The 19,488-nt window shown below is 30.8% G+C and overlaps 1 pseudogene; it reads left to right on the forward strand.

The window, feature by feature from the left end:
• The window catches only part of LOC107017843, a 22,731-nt pseudogene extending 12,110 nt beyond the window's left edge, over positions 1-10,621 (forward strand).
• Positions 10,622-19,488: the final 8,867 nt, after the last annotated feature.

Genomic DNA, 19,488 nt, shown 5'->3' on the forward strand with positions numbered 1-19,488 from the left:
TTCCGACACGTAGGAATAATGGATCGGAGTGTCACGTTCCGACACGTAGGAATGATGGATCGGAGTGTCACGTTCCGACACGTAGGAATAATGGATCGATGTGTCACGTTCCGACACGTAGGAATAATGGATCGGAGTGTCACGTTGCGACACACAGGATTAGTGGATCAGAGTGTCACGTTCCGACACGTAGCATTAGGGGATCGGAGTGTCACGTTCCGACACGATAAGAATATAAAGAAGTAACCTTGAATTATGATAATATACTCAATTTCAAAGAACCTATTTTCCCAAATGAGTATGGTGTGGAGGCTTGAGTCCTCATAGATGTGCTTGAGGTTGTTGTCAATGGTTTTTGTACTTGTTGATTGTCACCTGTTGAGTATTGTGGTCGGTTTTGCATTATTATTCCATATATATTGCTTTCTATTTTTGGTTGGCCGATGATACCTACTCAGTACTTGTACTGACACCAACTTTTATGTTTTTCTTGTTGTTTTGTGGAGTGCAGCAAGTGCACTAGTGACTTCGTCACGTCCGCAACTCTAGCCAGTCTTCAGCACGTCAGATTTCAGGGTGAGCTATTATTCCTAGCTCGGACTGGATTCTCTCATTCACGTCTTGATGTCTTGAAGTTCGGACATGGACAATCGTTTTACTTATTTTAGTTTCTTAAATACTCTTAGAATTAGAAATTTGAGGATAGATGTACTTGATGTGATGACTTCCAGCTTTTGGGGATTATAAGTATTATACTTTAGAAGTTATTTCTTGATTATATTAATGAGTTTTGGTCTTCCGCATTATATTTTGTTCATTATGGTTGAAATATTGGTAAACGTTGGGGTTTAGATTTGTTGGTTCGTTCACATAGGAGGATAAGTGTGGGTGCCACTCGCGGCTCGTTTTGGGTCGTGACATGTGACCTACAGTTTGTTTAATGTAAATAGAGGAATTTTATGCCACTATTATTTGTAGTTTTTTCGTCATACGGTAGTCGAATTAAAATACATTAATTATGCTTCGTATGAAGTTTGTTTCATTCATTACAATTTTATTCCTCCTACTTCATGGAGATTAATCTTTACGACAAGTCATAGTTATTCATGTAACTATGATAATTTATTTTTACTATTTTGTTGACGTTTTTTAAACTCTTTGAAAAATTTCAGCAAGGATGATTAAAAATTAATTTTCTCTTTCTTCCCTTCCTACATTTTTCTTCCTATAAATAAAGAAAATGGTTTTAATTCCAGTCTGACATTACTTTTCTTGCACCTCTCAGTCTAAAGCTCACAAAACTGTTGTAATGGTTGAATTCATTACTACTTGACTCTGTATTAACAAAACATTTATTTCTATCATTATTCTTTGTAGATTTTATCGCTATATGAGAGTTGAAGTTAAATACATCGATTAAACTTCTTATGAAGTATGTTTCATTTCTCAAAGTTTTCTTCCTCCTATCTTATAAAGCTTAATCTTTTACTAAAAGTCATAGTAATTCATGTATCTATTGCAATTTATTTTTTCTATTTTTGTGTTTTTTTTAAGTTAAAAATTTCAGTGAGGATTATTGAAGATTTATCTTTTTTTGTCTCTTTTTATAGGCTTTTTCGTATACTTTTTTGAAAAATTTCTTGTTGTTTGTGTTATATTTGATAGCACAGAACAATAAATATACGATAACTAATACGCAACAAATGCTGAAGTTTGTTAAAAGAACCAAATAGATTGCTCTCTTCTTTGACACAGTTAGTATTGATTTCTCATTCTTATGTACAAACATTTTATATCCCATTGCACCCTTCCTAGAATATTATTATAGAGACAATCATTTCACTTCTTTTATCACAAGTTAACTAATTTGTCATATTTCTTTGTCTCTTCTTTTTCGACATAATAGTAGATCAAGCTTTCTTGAAAAAAATAAATGTCCAAAATACACTACTCGGAAATGAATATGCACTGTAATGAACTGTGCCAGAACCTTTACCTACATTAATTAATTGTCATTACATTCAATATTGCTATTGACTTTTTCCAGGGGCATTTATAATTGTCTCTAAATATAATTTTTGCCGCTGTAATAACTCTTTGTTTTTATCATGTTTTGTTTTATGGTTTTTGATAAATAAGTAATAACGCTTTATTTTGGCTTCTTTCAATTAAATTTGTGAATTATAAACTTGGATAAAGTCCAATACACTTCTTTTTGAAAAATATGTTAAGCAACGATTGTTAGGAAAGTAAGGTTGTCGTTATTATTATTTGTAGAAATTTATGAGTTCAAGAACTGTATTAATTATTCTTTGAGATTTTAATATTGTATGTGTAAATTTTTTTTTTAGTATATCCAGTTATGAATGATATCGCGTACTGCTCTGTTGATAATTACATTATAACCATAACAATAACTATGGTTCATTTCCAAATAACTTGGGCTGGTGATATGAAACATAAGAAATAGTAATGACTATTCTGAGACGATGAGGAAAAACAATTATGATACTAACAATTTTAGGGTCATAGGAAAGGAGCCGAAGGTCCTCCATTCGAATTAGTGAATTATGTTCTTGTATGGAAGTGATGTTTCACTTTACTTAGGAGTGTTGTTGTTCGAGGATTTTTGGTCTCTTCTTTAACGTCTGATATTGTTCATTATAAGTTCTTGGAATTTAGAAAAATTCATTACTTCTGACCAACTATTTCCATGGAGATTTCTTATACTTCTTTTTTATACGTAAAATAACTTTATCACTCATAATTCTTTTATAAAAAATCAAAACAAATAGCACTTCTAAGATTTTGGATTCCCTAAAGATAAAATGATCTTGACAACATACTGTGTATATCGAAAATCTGAATAGTACCGAATGATCAATGTGAGCTTAATGACATAATTCAATCACGTGCGAAGCATGAGTAATTTACCTAGTGATTGGAAGAATTATCTATAATAAAGTGAATAATTAATGTAGGACTATGAAAAAACTTTCCTTTTTAAATAACCTAAACAAAGTAAATATCACATAAATTAAGGGGAAAAGAAAATTAATGTTGTTATTTATTTAGAGAAATGACCGGTATAATTAGTTACTGAAAATTACTTTGATATGTCCAATTCTGTCCACTTAATTATTTTTTGCATGTGACATTTTACACCTCAAAATTGTTAAATTTGATTGTATAGGTCAGTTATAAATTGAAATTTCTGATTTTATGTCCTTTTTTTTAAGAAATCTTCATTTTTATATATATGGGATATAGAAAATACCAAGAGATATCATTTGTTTAATATTAAAGACACAAAGTTCCTACCTTTTAGCCCTTTTTATGTAAGGGCAAATCTAGAAGAATTTGAATTAAAAAAAAAGTTATATTACATCAATAAGAGTTTTTTCTGTATTTAATATAAATTTTAAATTACACAATATAAATGGCTTTGTACATTGTAAGGCATTTAATTTTCACTTTTTTAATTACCATTTTTTTAGCAAACCATGAAAAAGTTGGATGTTTTTTAGTAGTATGAATTCTATTTATATATTCATAAAATATTTTTATCAGTAATGTTATTGTGTAATAAAATATTTGAAACGAACTAATAAAATAATTAAACATAGAAAAATTGTGTTGAGTTGGGTCTTGACTCATTATCTTCCCCGTTTTGGCTGAATTCATATTGATCAAATAAAATTCTGTTTGAATCGGATCTTGATCCGTTTGTTATCTTGAAGCAATATATTTAACTAAATTGATCTAATTAGCTCAATCTTAACATAGAAGAAAAATCAATGGAAGAAATACACTTGTACATGAAAAACTATTCAAAAACTACCAAATAATTATTCTCTTTTGGATGAGTCGCGATTTATCTGAACAAATGTAGATTAGAATAGAAATGCTTAATGTTACAAGCAAATTGTAGATAGTTATGTGTATTTACTATTTTTCTTAGCTATAAACAGCAATTATTTAAAGCATTCACTACTAATATTACTAATACGATAATTACATATCATAAATTAGTTGTACCATATTATTTTCATTTTATTTCAATTATTAAATAGATTTCATCATTTCATTATATTATATGTTGCGCAACAAAAACAATAACATTTTGGTGGAATCCTATAAGTTGATCCTTTTATGTTCATTAAGGTAATACCTCCACTCGATTCAATCATGAAAGTTATAGTAGCTTAAGATAGGGCAAAGGGAGATTGATTTCATTTTCTTCCTTAAATACGCTCGTTCAAAATCCTGGTATGTATATATATTAATTTCATTATTCGTATAAATGTTTATGCTTTTACATGCCTTATCAGAACATGAAACTTGCACTTATGATTTTCACTCATGAAGTAACTTTATCTTGTTATGAGAAGCGGACCCAAATTCATATGTGTGGGTGTATATACATGTATATCTATCTTGGCAAAAATAAAAGATATAATTAACAGTGCATTTTTAATGAGTATAGAGTTATCCTTGTGCTAGAGGAATGACCAACAAAACTAGGGTTTGAATCTAGCTAAAGCCCTTATTTCTTTTTATGTTTATTGTGATATTTGGAGGCGGAGGGGTTGATTTAACATTCCCTTTGTCAACTAGCAGTAGTCGATAGTCGACTCACTTGCATAAGTTGCATTTATAAGAGAGGGGGGTAGACATAGAAAGATCCACAAGATGCTCCACAAGATTCCTCAAAATGAGAAAGCCATAGGTCAGACCTGCCAAGACATTCAGGTCTTCAACACTTTCCCTGATATACGCCTTGAACCATTCTCCCAGCTGATGCAATATTTTTTAAATAGGAAGTAGAAAAAATACATCACCAGTAGAGATATTACTCAAGTAGCCCTTCCTGGGAGTAAGAGTTGTCCGCCACGTTATGTGAGAGAATATGGTTCTGTAAACATAGCGATAAGGGTCCTAAGTCCGAAATGTCAGAGTCGGGTTCAACAGCAACGCGCTTTGCAATATGTACGAAATTACCCTAGAGAACTTAGTACCAAACACATCTTTGAATAGATTTTCATTTATGATAAAGCGTTTACCCAACACGAACGATTCTAACTAACCACTGTTAGGTGAGTTTCGAAGATTCACATAGAGCACGTGAAACACTTCGTCAAAAATCTCAAGACCACACAAATAAAAAAGAGAGACATTTTCTGAGCTTTGAGATAGGATCTTAGTGGGCAGTGAGAGTCCTTTAATTGACTGAGATTGACAACATGACCTGAAACAATAGGGAACGTTTTGAAGCGATTATACATGTGCTTCTATTTGATACCCCAAAAACATTGCGTGTCCACGTAGGAGAGAGATCCCGTCATATGGAGATGAGGCTTCTTTGATACTTTCTGCTTAGTAGTAGAAGCTCGCTTTTTTGAGGACTCGAAGAGAGAGATGGTGTCTACTTCGACGAAACTTGAAGCGACTGAGGATTTATTTTAGGTCATGGAGCGAGTTTTTGTCATGGTTAGATAAAAAGTAGAGGAGAGTGAAGGAGAGGATAAATAAAAAGAAAACATAGGAGAGAAAAGAAAGGGGATCAGACAAGAAAGGAAGGGGATTTGACAGGAAGAAGCGGAAGCGGAAGAGGCGGAAATAGATTATAATTACTAAACCAAAAAAATGAGAAAACACATTAAATTCATAAGGAAATAAAATGAATAAACAATAATGTACAAATATATTAGTCAACACATTTAATGCCAAGGCGATCTCTGAGATAGCAAAATCTTTCCTCAAGAAGAGATTTAGTAAAAATATCAGTTAATTGATTATTAGAGTCTACAAATTAAAGAGTAAAATCACCACTTTCAACATGCTCAAGAGTAAAATGATGCTTTATGTCGATATTCATAATGATGCACAATATATTTAGAAAGACTGAAAGATTATCAGAGATAGTCGGGACAGTTTCATAAGAGATATCATAATTAAGTAATTGATGCATCATCCATAAAATTTGAGTACCACAACTTTCAACCACTAAGTATCCAGATTCCGTGATGGATAAGGCAACCGAAGCTTGTTTCTTGCTATGCCATGACACCAGAGAGTGTCCTAAGATTTGGCATGTACCACTAGTGCTTTTTCGGTCATTTTTGTCACATGCAAAGTCTGCATTTGAATAACCAATTAAACCAAAATGAGTAGAATGAGGATACCATAGTCCTAGTTCTGTCGTTCCAATTAGGTTGCGGATGATTAATTTTACTGCCGTGAGATGTGATTTCTTCGAAGCAACTTGAAATCGTGCAAACTTGCATACATTATACATTATATCGGGTCGATTGACTGTAATATATAAAAATGAGCCAACTATATCTCTATTCATCTTTTCATCCACGTCTTTTCCAGATGCATCAGTTTCAAGACACGTGGACGGACTCATTGGGGTACCAAAGGCTTTGCACTTTTCGAGTCCAAACATTTTATTAATTCCTTGGTGTACTTTTCTTGACTAATGAATGTCCTATTAGTTGACTGGTTAATTTGATGTTCGAGAAAGAATGTGAGTTCTCCCATAAGACTCATTTCAAGTTTTCCTTTCATTAGATTTGCAAAGTTCTCACACAAAGAAGGATTAGAACTTCCAAAAATATTATCATCAACATAGATTTGATCTATAAAAATGTATAAACCAGATCATTGAATTAAGAGAGTTGTGTAAATTTTCCCCTAATTATTTTTGCAGTAACAACGAACTCAATCTTCCATACAAAGCTTTTCGAGCTTGTTTAAGTTTGTAAAGAGCATTGAAAGTTTATAAACAAAATCGGGACAAGAAGGATTTTCAAAACAGGAGGGTTGAAAACTTCTTCTTTTATAAAACCGATTAAAAATGCACTTTTCACATCCATTTGAATTAGTATAAAATGATTGAAAGAGGAATCAGAAAGTAAATTTCGAATAGATTATAACCTTGCCACAGGTGCAAAGGTTTCATCGTAGCCAATACCTTCTTGTTGTGAGTCGCCTTGAGCGACTAGCCATGCTTTGTTTCGAGTAACTAATCCATTTTCATCTAGTTCGTTTCGAAATGCCCACTTGATTCCAATAACAAAGTAATATTTTAGTCTTTCTATTAGAGTCCATACCAGATTTCTTTCAAATTGATTGAGTTCTTCCTTCATTGCTTGCACCCATGATTCGTCTTCCATTGCTTCATTTATTCATTTAGGTTCCATTTGCGATACCAACGTCTGAATTTTTTCATCAGGTTTATCGAGAATGAAATTTTCAGGATAATTAGTACAATGTCGCCATGCTTTTGGAATATTTGATCTGTCAGCTGGAGAAGTCGACTTTGCTTCTGCAGTAGTTGACTTCAGTATGAATTTTCGAACTGATATCTGCAGTATTTTCCACTATTTTGATGTGGGTTTATTTTGTCGTCACCCCCTTTAATTTCTTGGATTCTTGGGTTAGTCTCATCAAATACAACATCCACATATTCTTCAACACTTTAAGTTCTTTTATTAAAATCATGAAAGACTCTATTGATAGGAGCATAGCCTAAGAAAATACCTTCGTCACCCCTTGGATCGAACTTACAAAGATTGTTCTTACCGTTGTTGTGGATGAAACACTTGCATCCGAAGGGATGAAAGTAGCTTATGTTTAGTTTCCTACATCTCCACAGTTCATAGGGAGTCTTCTTCAGTAAAGGTCTAATTAAGCACCTATTAAGAATGTGACATGCAGTGCTCACTGCTTCTACCCAAAAGTGATCTTGTAAACATCTATCCAAAAGCGTTGTTCTTTTTGTATCTTGTAAGGATCGAATTTTTTGTTCAAACATTACACATTTCTTAAATATGTTTGAACGCCTACTTAACCTCTCAAATCTAGTTTACCATAACATTAAGAAATTTTCTCCAAAATTAATTTGAACTTCAATAAATGATAGTTTTAAAGATGATGAGTAATTTGTATGAAAATATAACGGGCAATCATTACTAAGAAGAGTTAAGAGAAGTTGGTTGGTTTTTTAAAAAGAGTACTTAAAGTCAACAAGAATAAATACAAGAATGAAATAAAGAATTTATCATGATTAGTGTATTTATGTGTTTTTTAAGGATCTAAAATGTCGGGTTAGGGTTCCTTTCAAATCTTTTTCTTTCGAAATTTGAAAAAATGTAATCTTTTTTCCCTTTTATAAATTTTATTTTGACAAGAGCTCTCTTAATATTTAAAAGAATTTTTTTAGATTTCTTATGTGAAAAAAATGAAAATATTTCGTATTTTAAAAATGAAGATTTCTAGTATATATATATGTACTAAAAAAAGATTTTCATTTTCTAGTATATATGCATGTATATATATCATATTATACTAAAAGCATGAAGCTCCATAGTTAAAAGTTGAATTACAAAAATATCCCTAATCATATTAAAAATAATTATTTTGTCCTGATCATTTAACTAATGTATCAAACTTTTCATATTACAGTATTTATATCTTTTGTCTTTTAAACTTCAATCAGTTAAATATTCTATATCCTTTTCATATTCTTTGCACTTTATAAAGTTATCACCCTATCAAATTTCTTTATCATTTTATTCTCACTCCTCTTCTGTTAGACTACAGAAAAACTACTATTACTATCGCCCTCTTATTTGTTGAATTTTGTCCAGCATAAGGTAATACTATTTTTTTCCCATTTATCATTTTATTCTTACTCCTCTTTTATTAGACTACAAAAAAACTATCACTTACCTCTTGTTGATGTGAATCATTAGGCAATTTTCATGTACTTTTTTTGTTTTAAATATTAATATTTATTTGATCTTAATTAGAATGATATTTTGTATCATAGTTTTATCTTTATAATTTTAGATGTTTTTTTTTGTTACGGGAGAAGGTATCATCAAGAATTTACTCGTTAAGTATTTCTTTTTACTATATATATGTTATAATTAAAGTGTTAAGAAGGGTATGAATGTTGTATTTGTTCTTATCTATTTAATTTTTTTGTATTCTTTACCGATTTATACTTCTTTAATTTAATCTACTATGGAATTATGAATGTTATGTATATTTTTATTAGTGCTGAAATTACTAATTTATGACTTTTATATTCATTTTTAAATGTACTTTTATAATATTTTTTTCTTTTATCCTTTCCTTACTGATATAGTTTGTTTAAGTAGATACATATTTGTGTACTTAGTATATGAAGCGTAATGAGAGATTATTAAGGATAAATCATATAGATATATTCATATTATTAGATGCTATAGTAATATTATTATTTTTTATATTTCTTGCTTGATGGTCAATGTAATATTCGATTATTATGAATTTTATTTAATGAATAAAATATAAATTGGTAAAACTAATATTTTTAAATTCAATATTTTCTATATAATAATTGTATGGAACAAACGTGCAACGCACGTTCCGAAAACTAGTATACTAAAAAAGATGAGTAGTTAATCGCGTCAAGCACAACAAATTTCACTAGTTAAGGAGTGTAAATAAGCGGTAATTGATAAGGTTGGAAGAATCAATCTTTACTAGAAGTCAAAAAGAAAAAAAAATAAAAAAGGGAAGTTAATTCAAAGACAAAAATATAACTAGTACCCATCACAGGAATCATATGAATGAGATATACAATGCAATCCTCGTGAGAGAAGCATTGCATTGTCCTCGTAAATCAAAGTCCTATATATAGTAAAGAAGTTCTTCAACAATTTCCCATCCAACCTCAATAATGGTAAACTCTTCTTCCAACAACCCTAAGTTTATCCAAATCATTAGTTCCTCTGATGAATTATGTCGTCTCGTAAGTTCATCTTTGTTTTGCTAACAATTTCCCTTTTTTATTTTAGTGCATTTGTAATTTTAGTCCTTGTGAATTATTGATTTTGTAGTAGAACTATTTATCTCGTATGAAACTAAATTAAAATTTCCTTTTCATACCGAGGATTACTGTAGTATTTGCTAAAAGTCATTGCAAAAACATGTTAAGCCCCGTGTTTCTTGAGGCTCCCCATTGAAAATCATGGGAGGTTGAAGTGATAATGTCTCAAGGCGAAATTTGGCTAGCCAAAGGATGGAATGGTTTCTGTGCCTATTACTCAATAAGTGTCAGGAGCCTATTAATGTTCACATAGATCCCGTGTTCTCACTTTGATGTCTCTATATATGATCAAAGTACATCAGAAATTGAATATCCAATACATCAAGATATTGAAGTTGTTGAAGAAGAGGAAGTAATTCCATTCTTCCAATATAATGCTAATGTAATAGAGGAAGATATTCCAGTTTACCTTCAAGCTAATGCTAATGTAATTGAGCAAGGTATGTAAACATCATAACTGATTTATTAACTATTAAGGTGAATACATTATGTAGTCATATATACATTGCATTTGGATATCTATTTCAAGAAATGTGCATGTAGAGACAATAATTTATATTTCCATAAGACATTTTAAAGTTGTGGTCTTAATTATTCAATACCATTTCATTGGGACTTATATCATACTAGTTGTCAAACTTATATCAAGTTGTTGCAGATAAGGAGGTTGAGAGGCTAATAGCAGAAGTGAACAAGTTAATCCAAAGATTTATAGAAGTCGACACAACTTGTTGAACTTAAATGGTGACAATCTGTATTTTGAAATGGTTATAAAAAAGGCACATGCTACTTATATGGTAACGTTTAATAGTTTTTACTTTGTGTCGTCAGATTTTTTAGTTTTTCATTCCATTACACACTTACTATTTTTCTGAAAATCTAACGATCATGTTTGTTTGATGAATATTTTTGTTAGAGTATCCCGTTGAGATTCGCCCAAACTACAAATATAATCAACATGGCGAATATGAGGCTGGTTAATGAAGAAGGTGCAGAATGGAGAGTGGATAGAGGGTATAATGGGAGTAAGGTTAACATAAAAGGGGATGGACTACATTCCAAAAAGATAACAAGATAGCTAATGGTGAAACTTGTCGCTTCAAATTAATTCGGGGCCCTATTGCAAATGTTTTGTAGGTTAAGAAGATCCCAACACCCCTTTTGATTGCAACAAATTAGCTACAATTTCTTTGGGTTGCATGTTGGATATTTTAGTTTGTCTTAGGAAGATGCTAGGGAAATGTTATATATGTTTTCTTTAGAAAAAAAAGACAAACAAACTTGCACTTAATTTGCTAGGATATGAAATTTCAGATAGGTTTTTGCATAAATTGTCTTGTTATAACAAGTATGTGTATTCATCAAGTGCTCAAGTGTGAACACCTAATTTTTTACCAAAACATAATATATTTTACACCAATTTAAAAAGGGTTATATTTAAAATAAAATAAAATAATAATAAATTGTAAATTAATAAAAATTATAAGATCAATTATAGTTTAATAGTTTAAAAAATTGATAAATAGAAGTTGGGAATTTAAGTTATTTGTTAATTATCAAGTCTAAAAATAATAATAATACAGAAAATATTATGACAAAGTATAGAAAAATAAAAGAAAAGAGGAGTCCTAAAGATTTCAAATTTGTTTTACCTTATCCTAATTATTCCCAACTTCCTATCTTATTTTCCTAAAAAATCTCATCCCATTTATTAATTTTTTTTATTTTTTCCCGTCTGGACTTTTTTAAAAAGCTTCAGACATTTTTTTATTTATTTCTATTTTTATTAATTTGCTATTATTATTATTCTTATCTCAACCCCAATTTTCTCAACTAATTTTTAAATTTAATCCTAATTCCACTACACTACGTTTCTTAAAATTAGCACCAGATTCTCACCCAAAAAATATTATATAACCCACGGTCAGTTGAAAAAAAATTAAAGAAATAGACAGAGAGATATAGAGCAAACAAAAAGAGAAGAAAAGTGAGTTATTCTTTTGAAAATTAGGTTAGAGTTAGTGTTTTTTGTCGTGGTTCTAAATTTGTGGCTCAAATCAGTAGATCGTAGAAGTTATTTTTCGTGATATTCATTTTCGCAGCGAGGTAACTCTAAATTATCGCATTATTAAAATGTAATATTGTATGAAAATTTGAATCTAATAATATGAAGTACTTTGAATCGTATGTTATTATTATGTAATATCAATCCGTGATGCATGTTACGATTCCTTTTTATTTTTTTCTCTCGATCTGAAAAACGGAACAAAAAAAACATGTTTCATTTTTTATACATTATTTCAATAAATAAGATGGTTTCCTCTGGAATAAACGTAAGATGATTCATCACTTATTCGTATTATTATTAAATATAATTAGAAGGATATATAATATTATTTACAGAAATATGGTTAAAAAAATAGACAAATGATTGGAAATATTAATAAAAAAAGCATAAAAAGAAAGTACAACCAAAATAATAATAACAATAATTATAATAATAATAATAATAATAATAATAATAATAAAGAAAGAAAAGATAAAAAAAAACATAACTAAAAAATTAGAAAACAGAGAGAGAATGTTAAAAAAAAATTTAAAAAAATAAAAATAAAGAGAAAGAATCAGAGTGAAAAAATAAATAGGAAAACGTAAAAAAAAAAGAAAAAAAAAGGAAAAGTAAAAATAAAAAAAATACAAATATAAAATTAATAAAATAGCCGTAAAAAAACAAACAAAAACAACACAATTAAAAAAAATAAATAAAAGAGTAACGAAATTATTACAAAATAATTTGAACAAAAAGAGACACAATCGATAAAAAAAAATAAAAAAAAGAGAGAAAAAAAGATTTTACAGAAAACAAAAAAAAAATTTAAAATTAAAAAAACAAAAAGTGCAGAAAAAAAAGAAAAAAAAAAAAGAAAAAAAAAATTTTTTTTAAAAAGAGAAAATTTTGTTTCATTAAAAAAAACTAAACATTCCTAATCTATTTCGGATTACTTGATAAAAACTAACTTCAAATCATATAAAAATTCTATAATAACATTAAAAAATAAAAACATAAAAATATAAGCAAATATATGTATATATATNTCTAGTTTGCAGACCAACAAAATAGAGTCAAATTTCCTTTTGATTAGCGATTTAAATAAGGTGACTTGGAACACCAAAACTCAATTCCATGTGGCGACTCTAAATAATAATTATCCCTTTTCAAAATGTCACTTTAATTGGAAAAAATCTTTTTCTTTCAAAACAAATAAAATATAAAAAATATTGAGAGAAAAAAAAGGGGTGTGACATCAAGTAAGCATTTTGTTTTGTAAACATTATGTAATGTTACTCTTTTTGGTTTTTCGTTATATATATTTAAAAAAAAATTAATCGTTAATTTTTTTATGAAAATGAATTACTTTTTTTTAGCTTTGTAAATGGTTTTTTTTAGCAAATCCACCACTAGTCACAGCGTCTAGCGGGTATTGAAAATAAAAAGATATTAATAGGGAAATGTACAAGCAAGGGAGGATAGGTCTTACCTTACTATTTCTAATGAGATAAGAAGTCTCTACAAATTAAGAGGCATGGAGAAAATAAGAACCAGAGAAAACTAGGTATTCTATGATAATCACCGAGTTTATAATCCTCACTACGATGATATTAAAAAGTAGGATGCTTCATTAATGCATATAAAATCCAGGAATAATGACGAGTTATCCAACTCAATTTTCATTTGATGTAACTATGAACCAAAAAAGATAGTTTGCCCATTTAATGTATTCTAAAGTATATTCTTCTTATATTTTTTTTTCAAATATGTCTAGCAATAATTTATAATTTATCATTTCTTGTTGGATTTGTTGGATCTTGATAAAGTCGTTGACATTGTCACATGGTTTTGCTTTGCCAGTATCACCATTAGGTGCCTTGGAAAAAATTCCTCACTCACCTTACAATCCCAACTATGTTATCTTCCATATGTCTTTTTTTTGCATTTTGGTGCTTCCACTTCTTTGTTGTGTAGGTAAATGATCCCCATCCATAGTCACCTTATCAAATCATGTATCCAACATATCATCTTCATCATCCCCATCAAACATTTCACTACCCAAGTCAAGAAAGAAATCTCTATTATCCAAGTTTACTTTCGTATCACTCAATTTAGATGAAGTATCTAAGACTACCATATATGCCTTTGTCTTACTTGTAGGAATAAATTCGAGTGTTTCAGGGCTTAACTTAACCGACAAAGTGAAGGGGTATTAGTCTCTACCTCAACTAAATTTTCCCATCATGAAGCACTCGTTTCCCCTTGTTTTTCCGTAGCTTCATTTAAATCGGTTGTAGCCATCTCCTGTTTCAAAATAAACATGGCAGGTGTATTTGGATTGATTTCTTTTCCATCTATCTCCTCTATTACCATGGACTACTTTTTATGTGTCACAAGAGCTTGTTGATCAGTATGATCAATATGGTAGCATTCTTTCAACTTCGATTATTGATCAATCGGCTTTTCCAAGTCTAAAGTATTCAAAGATTCAGCAGAAAATTCAGTCGTACCACGTAACCCTCCATATTGTGAAAAATTCTCATCTCGCAACACATAAAACTAAGTAAATTCAACCATAATATTACATCTATCAAGATCAAGTTGTGTAGAATTATGTTGGTGCAACATTTAATTTTTTGAGGATTTAAAGTCAATAGTTATATTAATGTCAGACCATAATTCGTTGATACTGGTTTTTTCTGCAATAGAGGAGCCTTATTTTTCATCATATTGCTTTAATTTAGTTACCATTACTGCATTAGGCAATGCCAACTCTCCATCGTTCACAAATCTAGATGATAACTGGCGTGTAGCGACTTATGATCTAACAATCAACTCTCGAGAGTTATTATCTGCATTATTTTGTGCCTCAACATCAATATGTATTGGCGTTGAAGAACCTATTCCAGCCGCACTAAGTTTCTCATTTATTTTACTAGTGAGTGTTCCAATATCTTCTTTAAGCCCAGATGTTGCAGTAAAAAGCAGGATACCTGGTGTGTTAACTCTTTATTGACTAGTTCCTGTAGGGTGTTTCTCCTATTTAAGGTTATCCATGCTAATTTTTTCAGAATTGATGTTAGACTAATTTGGTAATGTTACCTCTTTTAAAATTTGTTGAATAGAATGAACTTTCTCTTTGTCATACAAAATTGATCGCAAATGTCGTTCAAACTTTTCTTTGTTAATTTTTGTTTCATTGAAAAATGCACCTTCGATCTCCAAAGTTAGTCTATATTCAACCTCCTTGTGACCCTGATATTTATATGTTGTGCAGTACGAGGGAAATTTTTCAAAGACAATTTGTAACAGCTCATTACTCGTATTAGCCAAAAAATTATTAAGAAGCTAAAATTTATCATTTTTGGAAAGAATAGGAAAAATTGGGAAAAATTGCTATATTAAGAAAATGAGTTTTTTGTCATTTTCAAACGGTCATAACTTGTAGATCATGAGGAGTAAAAGTCAGTTCTTTATATTGTTGGATATCCCTTTAATATATCTTTCAAACGCCTTCAAGTTTATGAATTTTTCTTCTCATAAGAGGGAGATATGCCTATCGGAAGTTGGGCATTTGGATTGGGGAAGGTCCCAATCCGGATTTTAGTAAGCGTAAAGTGGCCTTTTGACCCAGCTATTTCCTAATTTGTTTTAACGTTTTATTAGGGGTAAAACTAAGCTTTAAGTAATTTTTAGAAAAGTTATTCACGCTTAGGGCTTGTGTAAAAGTGAAAAGGAGAGGAAGAAGAAGGGGGAAGACCTAGAATTCATCCAGAACGCCAAGTTCTTCGAGTGGAATTCATCGGAGGTGATATCTATTAAGGTGTGTGACATATATTTGTGTTGGGGTTAGTTCACCAACGCACAAACGTTTTCAACTAAGCAAATTTTGAGTATTTTGAATGATGAACATTGAAGCTCTAGAAGAACAATGATTGAACTTTTGTTGGTTGAGTTGTGTTATTCCCTTAGTTGATTTGATTTATATTCCTGGGTTGTTTTTATGGTATAATCTATTTTTTATTGAGGTTATTAGTGATACTAAGCGATTGGAGGAAAGATCCATCGAAGTTTAAAATGTTTAGAGTAGAAAATGGGAGAAGAAAAGAAGAAAATAATGTCTGAGAGGCCCTGGTTCGCCGCACCAAAAAGAGTCCCTCAGGACAGTTTGTATCTTTCAAGCTCTAGTGTGCCACGCCAGCCATAGCCCCTCAGGAGAGATGTTGTCCGTTAGGCTCTTCCGCTCCACGCCTCTAAGAGTACCAAGGACGCCTGGAGACCTCATTCTTTCCCCATCTTTTCATACTAGTTCCGAAGAGATTTGGCTAAAACTCCTAGTCGATCCAATATTCTAAGGTACATATAAACATAATGAAATCATCCATAAATCAAGAACCTTGATTCCATAATCCAATTCAAGAAAAGTTAAGATCAAAGTTTAAGAAGTTAAGTTTTAATGCTAAGAAATAAGTCAAGTAAAGTTCTTAAGGTTTCCAAGAGTCTTATTTAAGTGTTTTAACATCTTATTAAGACTCATGTTTCGAGTTAAAGAAAGTGTAAAAGTTGAAGCGTTTCCTTCAAAGAAGTATAAGAGAACTATGTATTCCCTAAAGAGTTGATTAAGATCAAAAGTTTCAAGTCAAGCAAAGAGTAAAGAGTTGAGTTCATTTCTCAAAGGATATAAGGGAACTAAGAATTACCTAGAAAGTTTATAAATGATTTTACATTTCAGTTAAAAGGAAACTAAGATTTCCCAGAAAACCTTTTAACAAGAAAATGGAACATTAATTCCAAGAGATCTTTTAAAGATAATTGTTGAGCAATTATCTCAACCCAAAGAAAGGAAGTTATTTTAAAATTATGAGCTAATGTATGTATTGGGAGATGTATTGAGCACCGATGTGGGGATAATACTTCATATTATCTCAAGACCCATGTAAATCATCTGTCTATCATGGCTGTTAATGGGTAATACTCTTTAGATGATCACTTAAGTTAAGCTAGTGGATCAACTAAGTTAACGAGTTCTATGGGATGGAAAAGTATATGACCATTCTTTCATCGTCGGCAAGACGTTGTATCACCAATTAGGCTCATAGTTGTGGTTGTCGGTCATAGATTCTCCCACAGAACTTTATTATTTTCATATAAAAGTAAAATTGATTTTTTTATTGCATTTCCTTTAATGAACTAAATATTTTTATTATTTTATATGCATTGAGTTGAGTATTCATGAGTTGAGAATATCGAAGGTAAGTTAATCTTATTCTTATTAAGTTTAACTCATTGTTAACAATCAAACTCACATACTCGTACATTCAATGTACTGATGCTAGTGGATCTGCATTGTCTTATGATGAAGACATAGGTAACCATGATCGGCATCCAACGTCTCGTTTATCCAGTTTGAGCACTCAAAGTCAGTGGTGAGCCTCGTTGCATTCTGGATGATTCTTGTTATTGCATTCATGTCTTTTCATCAAAGAATGTTGTAGGGGTTGTCCCGACATTCAACATACGATTTTTAGAGGCTTCATAGATGGATAGTATGTCATTTAGTTAAGTTGAGTCTCTTTATTTACATATATCTATTCTGCTGTAGAAGTGCCTTATTTTGTTCATCTTAATTTGGTTCAGCAACCCCAATTGCATTAGGTTAACCCAACTTTCAATCATTCATAAATCTAGACGGTAACTGTCATGTAGTACCTTCTGATCTAACAATCATCTCCCTAGAGTTCTTATCTGCATTATTTTGTGCCTCAACATTAATATGTATAGGAGTGGATGAACCTGTTGCATCCACACCAAGTTGCTTGTTTATCCTACAACTCAGCGTTCCAATATCTTCAATAAGCGCAGATATTGCAGTAAGAAGCAGGATGCCTTGTGTTTTAACTATTTCTTGACTAGTTGTTGTAGCGTGCTTCTTCTTTTTAAGGTCATGCACACTATCTTTCCAGAATTCATGTTAGATGAATTTGGAAATGTTAGCTCTTTCCTAGTTTGTTCTATAGAAGAAACATTCTTTTTCTCATCCAAAATTGATTGGGAATCGCCTTCAAACTTTATTCGTTATTTTTTTCATTGATCAATCCACCTTTGATCTCCATAGTCAGTCTACATTCTTTCTCCTTGTGACCCAGACGTTTACATGTTGTACAGTTTAATGGCAATTTGTCATACACAATTTGTAACAACTCATACGTCGTGATTGCCAATAAATTGTTATGAAACTAAAAAATAATTTTTTTGAAATAATAGGAAAAATATGGAAAATTTCATATGTTAAGAAAATGTGTTTTTGGTCATTTTGAAATGGCCATAACTTCTAGATAAGGAGTAGTTAGATACATTTCTCTATATGAATGTAAATCCGTTGAAGTGAAATTTCCAATGCCGTCAAGTTTACAAATTTTTTATATCGTATGAAGGAGATATTCCTATGAGAAGTTGGAAATTTTGATTGGGGAAGGTCCTAATCCGGATTTTAGTAAGGGTAAATTGCTCTTTTCACAGAACTATTTTCCTATTTGTTTTAAAGGTTTATTACGTGTAAAACTAAGCCTTAAGTCTGTTTTAGAAAACTTATTCACGATTAGGGATTGGTATAAAAGAGAAGAGAAGAAAGAGAAGGGGCAAAGACCAAGAATTCATCAAGAATGGCAACATATTTGAGTGGAAATCATCAGGGGTGAACCTTATTAAGGTATGCGAGATCTTTTCTGTCGGTTTAGTTCACACACACACATACTTTTTCAATTCAACAAATTTTGAGTACTTTGAATGATGAACATTGAAGTTGTTAGAGAACAATGGTTGAATTCTTGTTGATTGTTTGGTGTTATGCATTTAGTTGATCTTTTTCATCTTTTTGGGATGTCTTAAGGGTCTAATCTATTAGGTATTACGGTAATAGGAATCCTCAACGATTGGGGAAAATCCATGGAAGTTTGAATGGTTAAAAGTAAAAAAGTTGAAAATAAAAAAGTAAAATCCCTTCTGTCAGGTCCTAGGGCGCTACGCCATCCAGAACCCCTCATGACTGTCTCTTTCTCTAAGACTCTACTATGCCGCGAAAGCCAGAGCCCCAAGAATGCCTGGATACCTTGTTATTTACCAATCTTTTTGTACTTGTTCTGAACTTATGAACCTAAAACTCCTAGTTGATTCGAACACTCTAAGGTACACTAAACTTTATGAAATCATCCATAAAATGAAATCATTAACCTTGAATCCACAATCCAATTCAAGGAAATTTAAAATCAAAGTCTAAGAAGCTAAGAGTTAAGTCTTACAGTTATGAAATAACTCAAAGTTAAGTTCATAAAGTTTACAAGAGTCTTATTTAAACATTTTAACTTCGTATCAATACTCAAATTTCGAGTTACAGAAAGAGTAAAAGTTGAAGTCTTTTCTTCAAAGAATTATGAGAGAACCAAGTATTTCCTAAATATTTGATTAAGATAAAATGTTTCAAGTCAACGAAAGAGTAAATAGTTGAGTTCGTTTGTCAAAGGCTATAAGGGAACTAAGTATTTCCTATGATGTT

The sequence above is a fragment of the Solanum pennellii genome, chromosome 1 (assembly GCF_001406875.1).
Source record: "Solanum pennellii chromosome 1, SPENNV200".
In the NCBI taxonomy this organism is placed as follows: Eukaryota; Viridiplantae; Streptophyta; class Magnoliopsida; order Solanales; family Solanaceae; genus Solanum; species Solanum pennellii.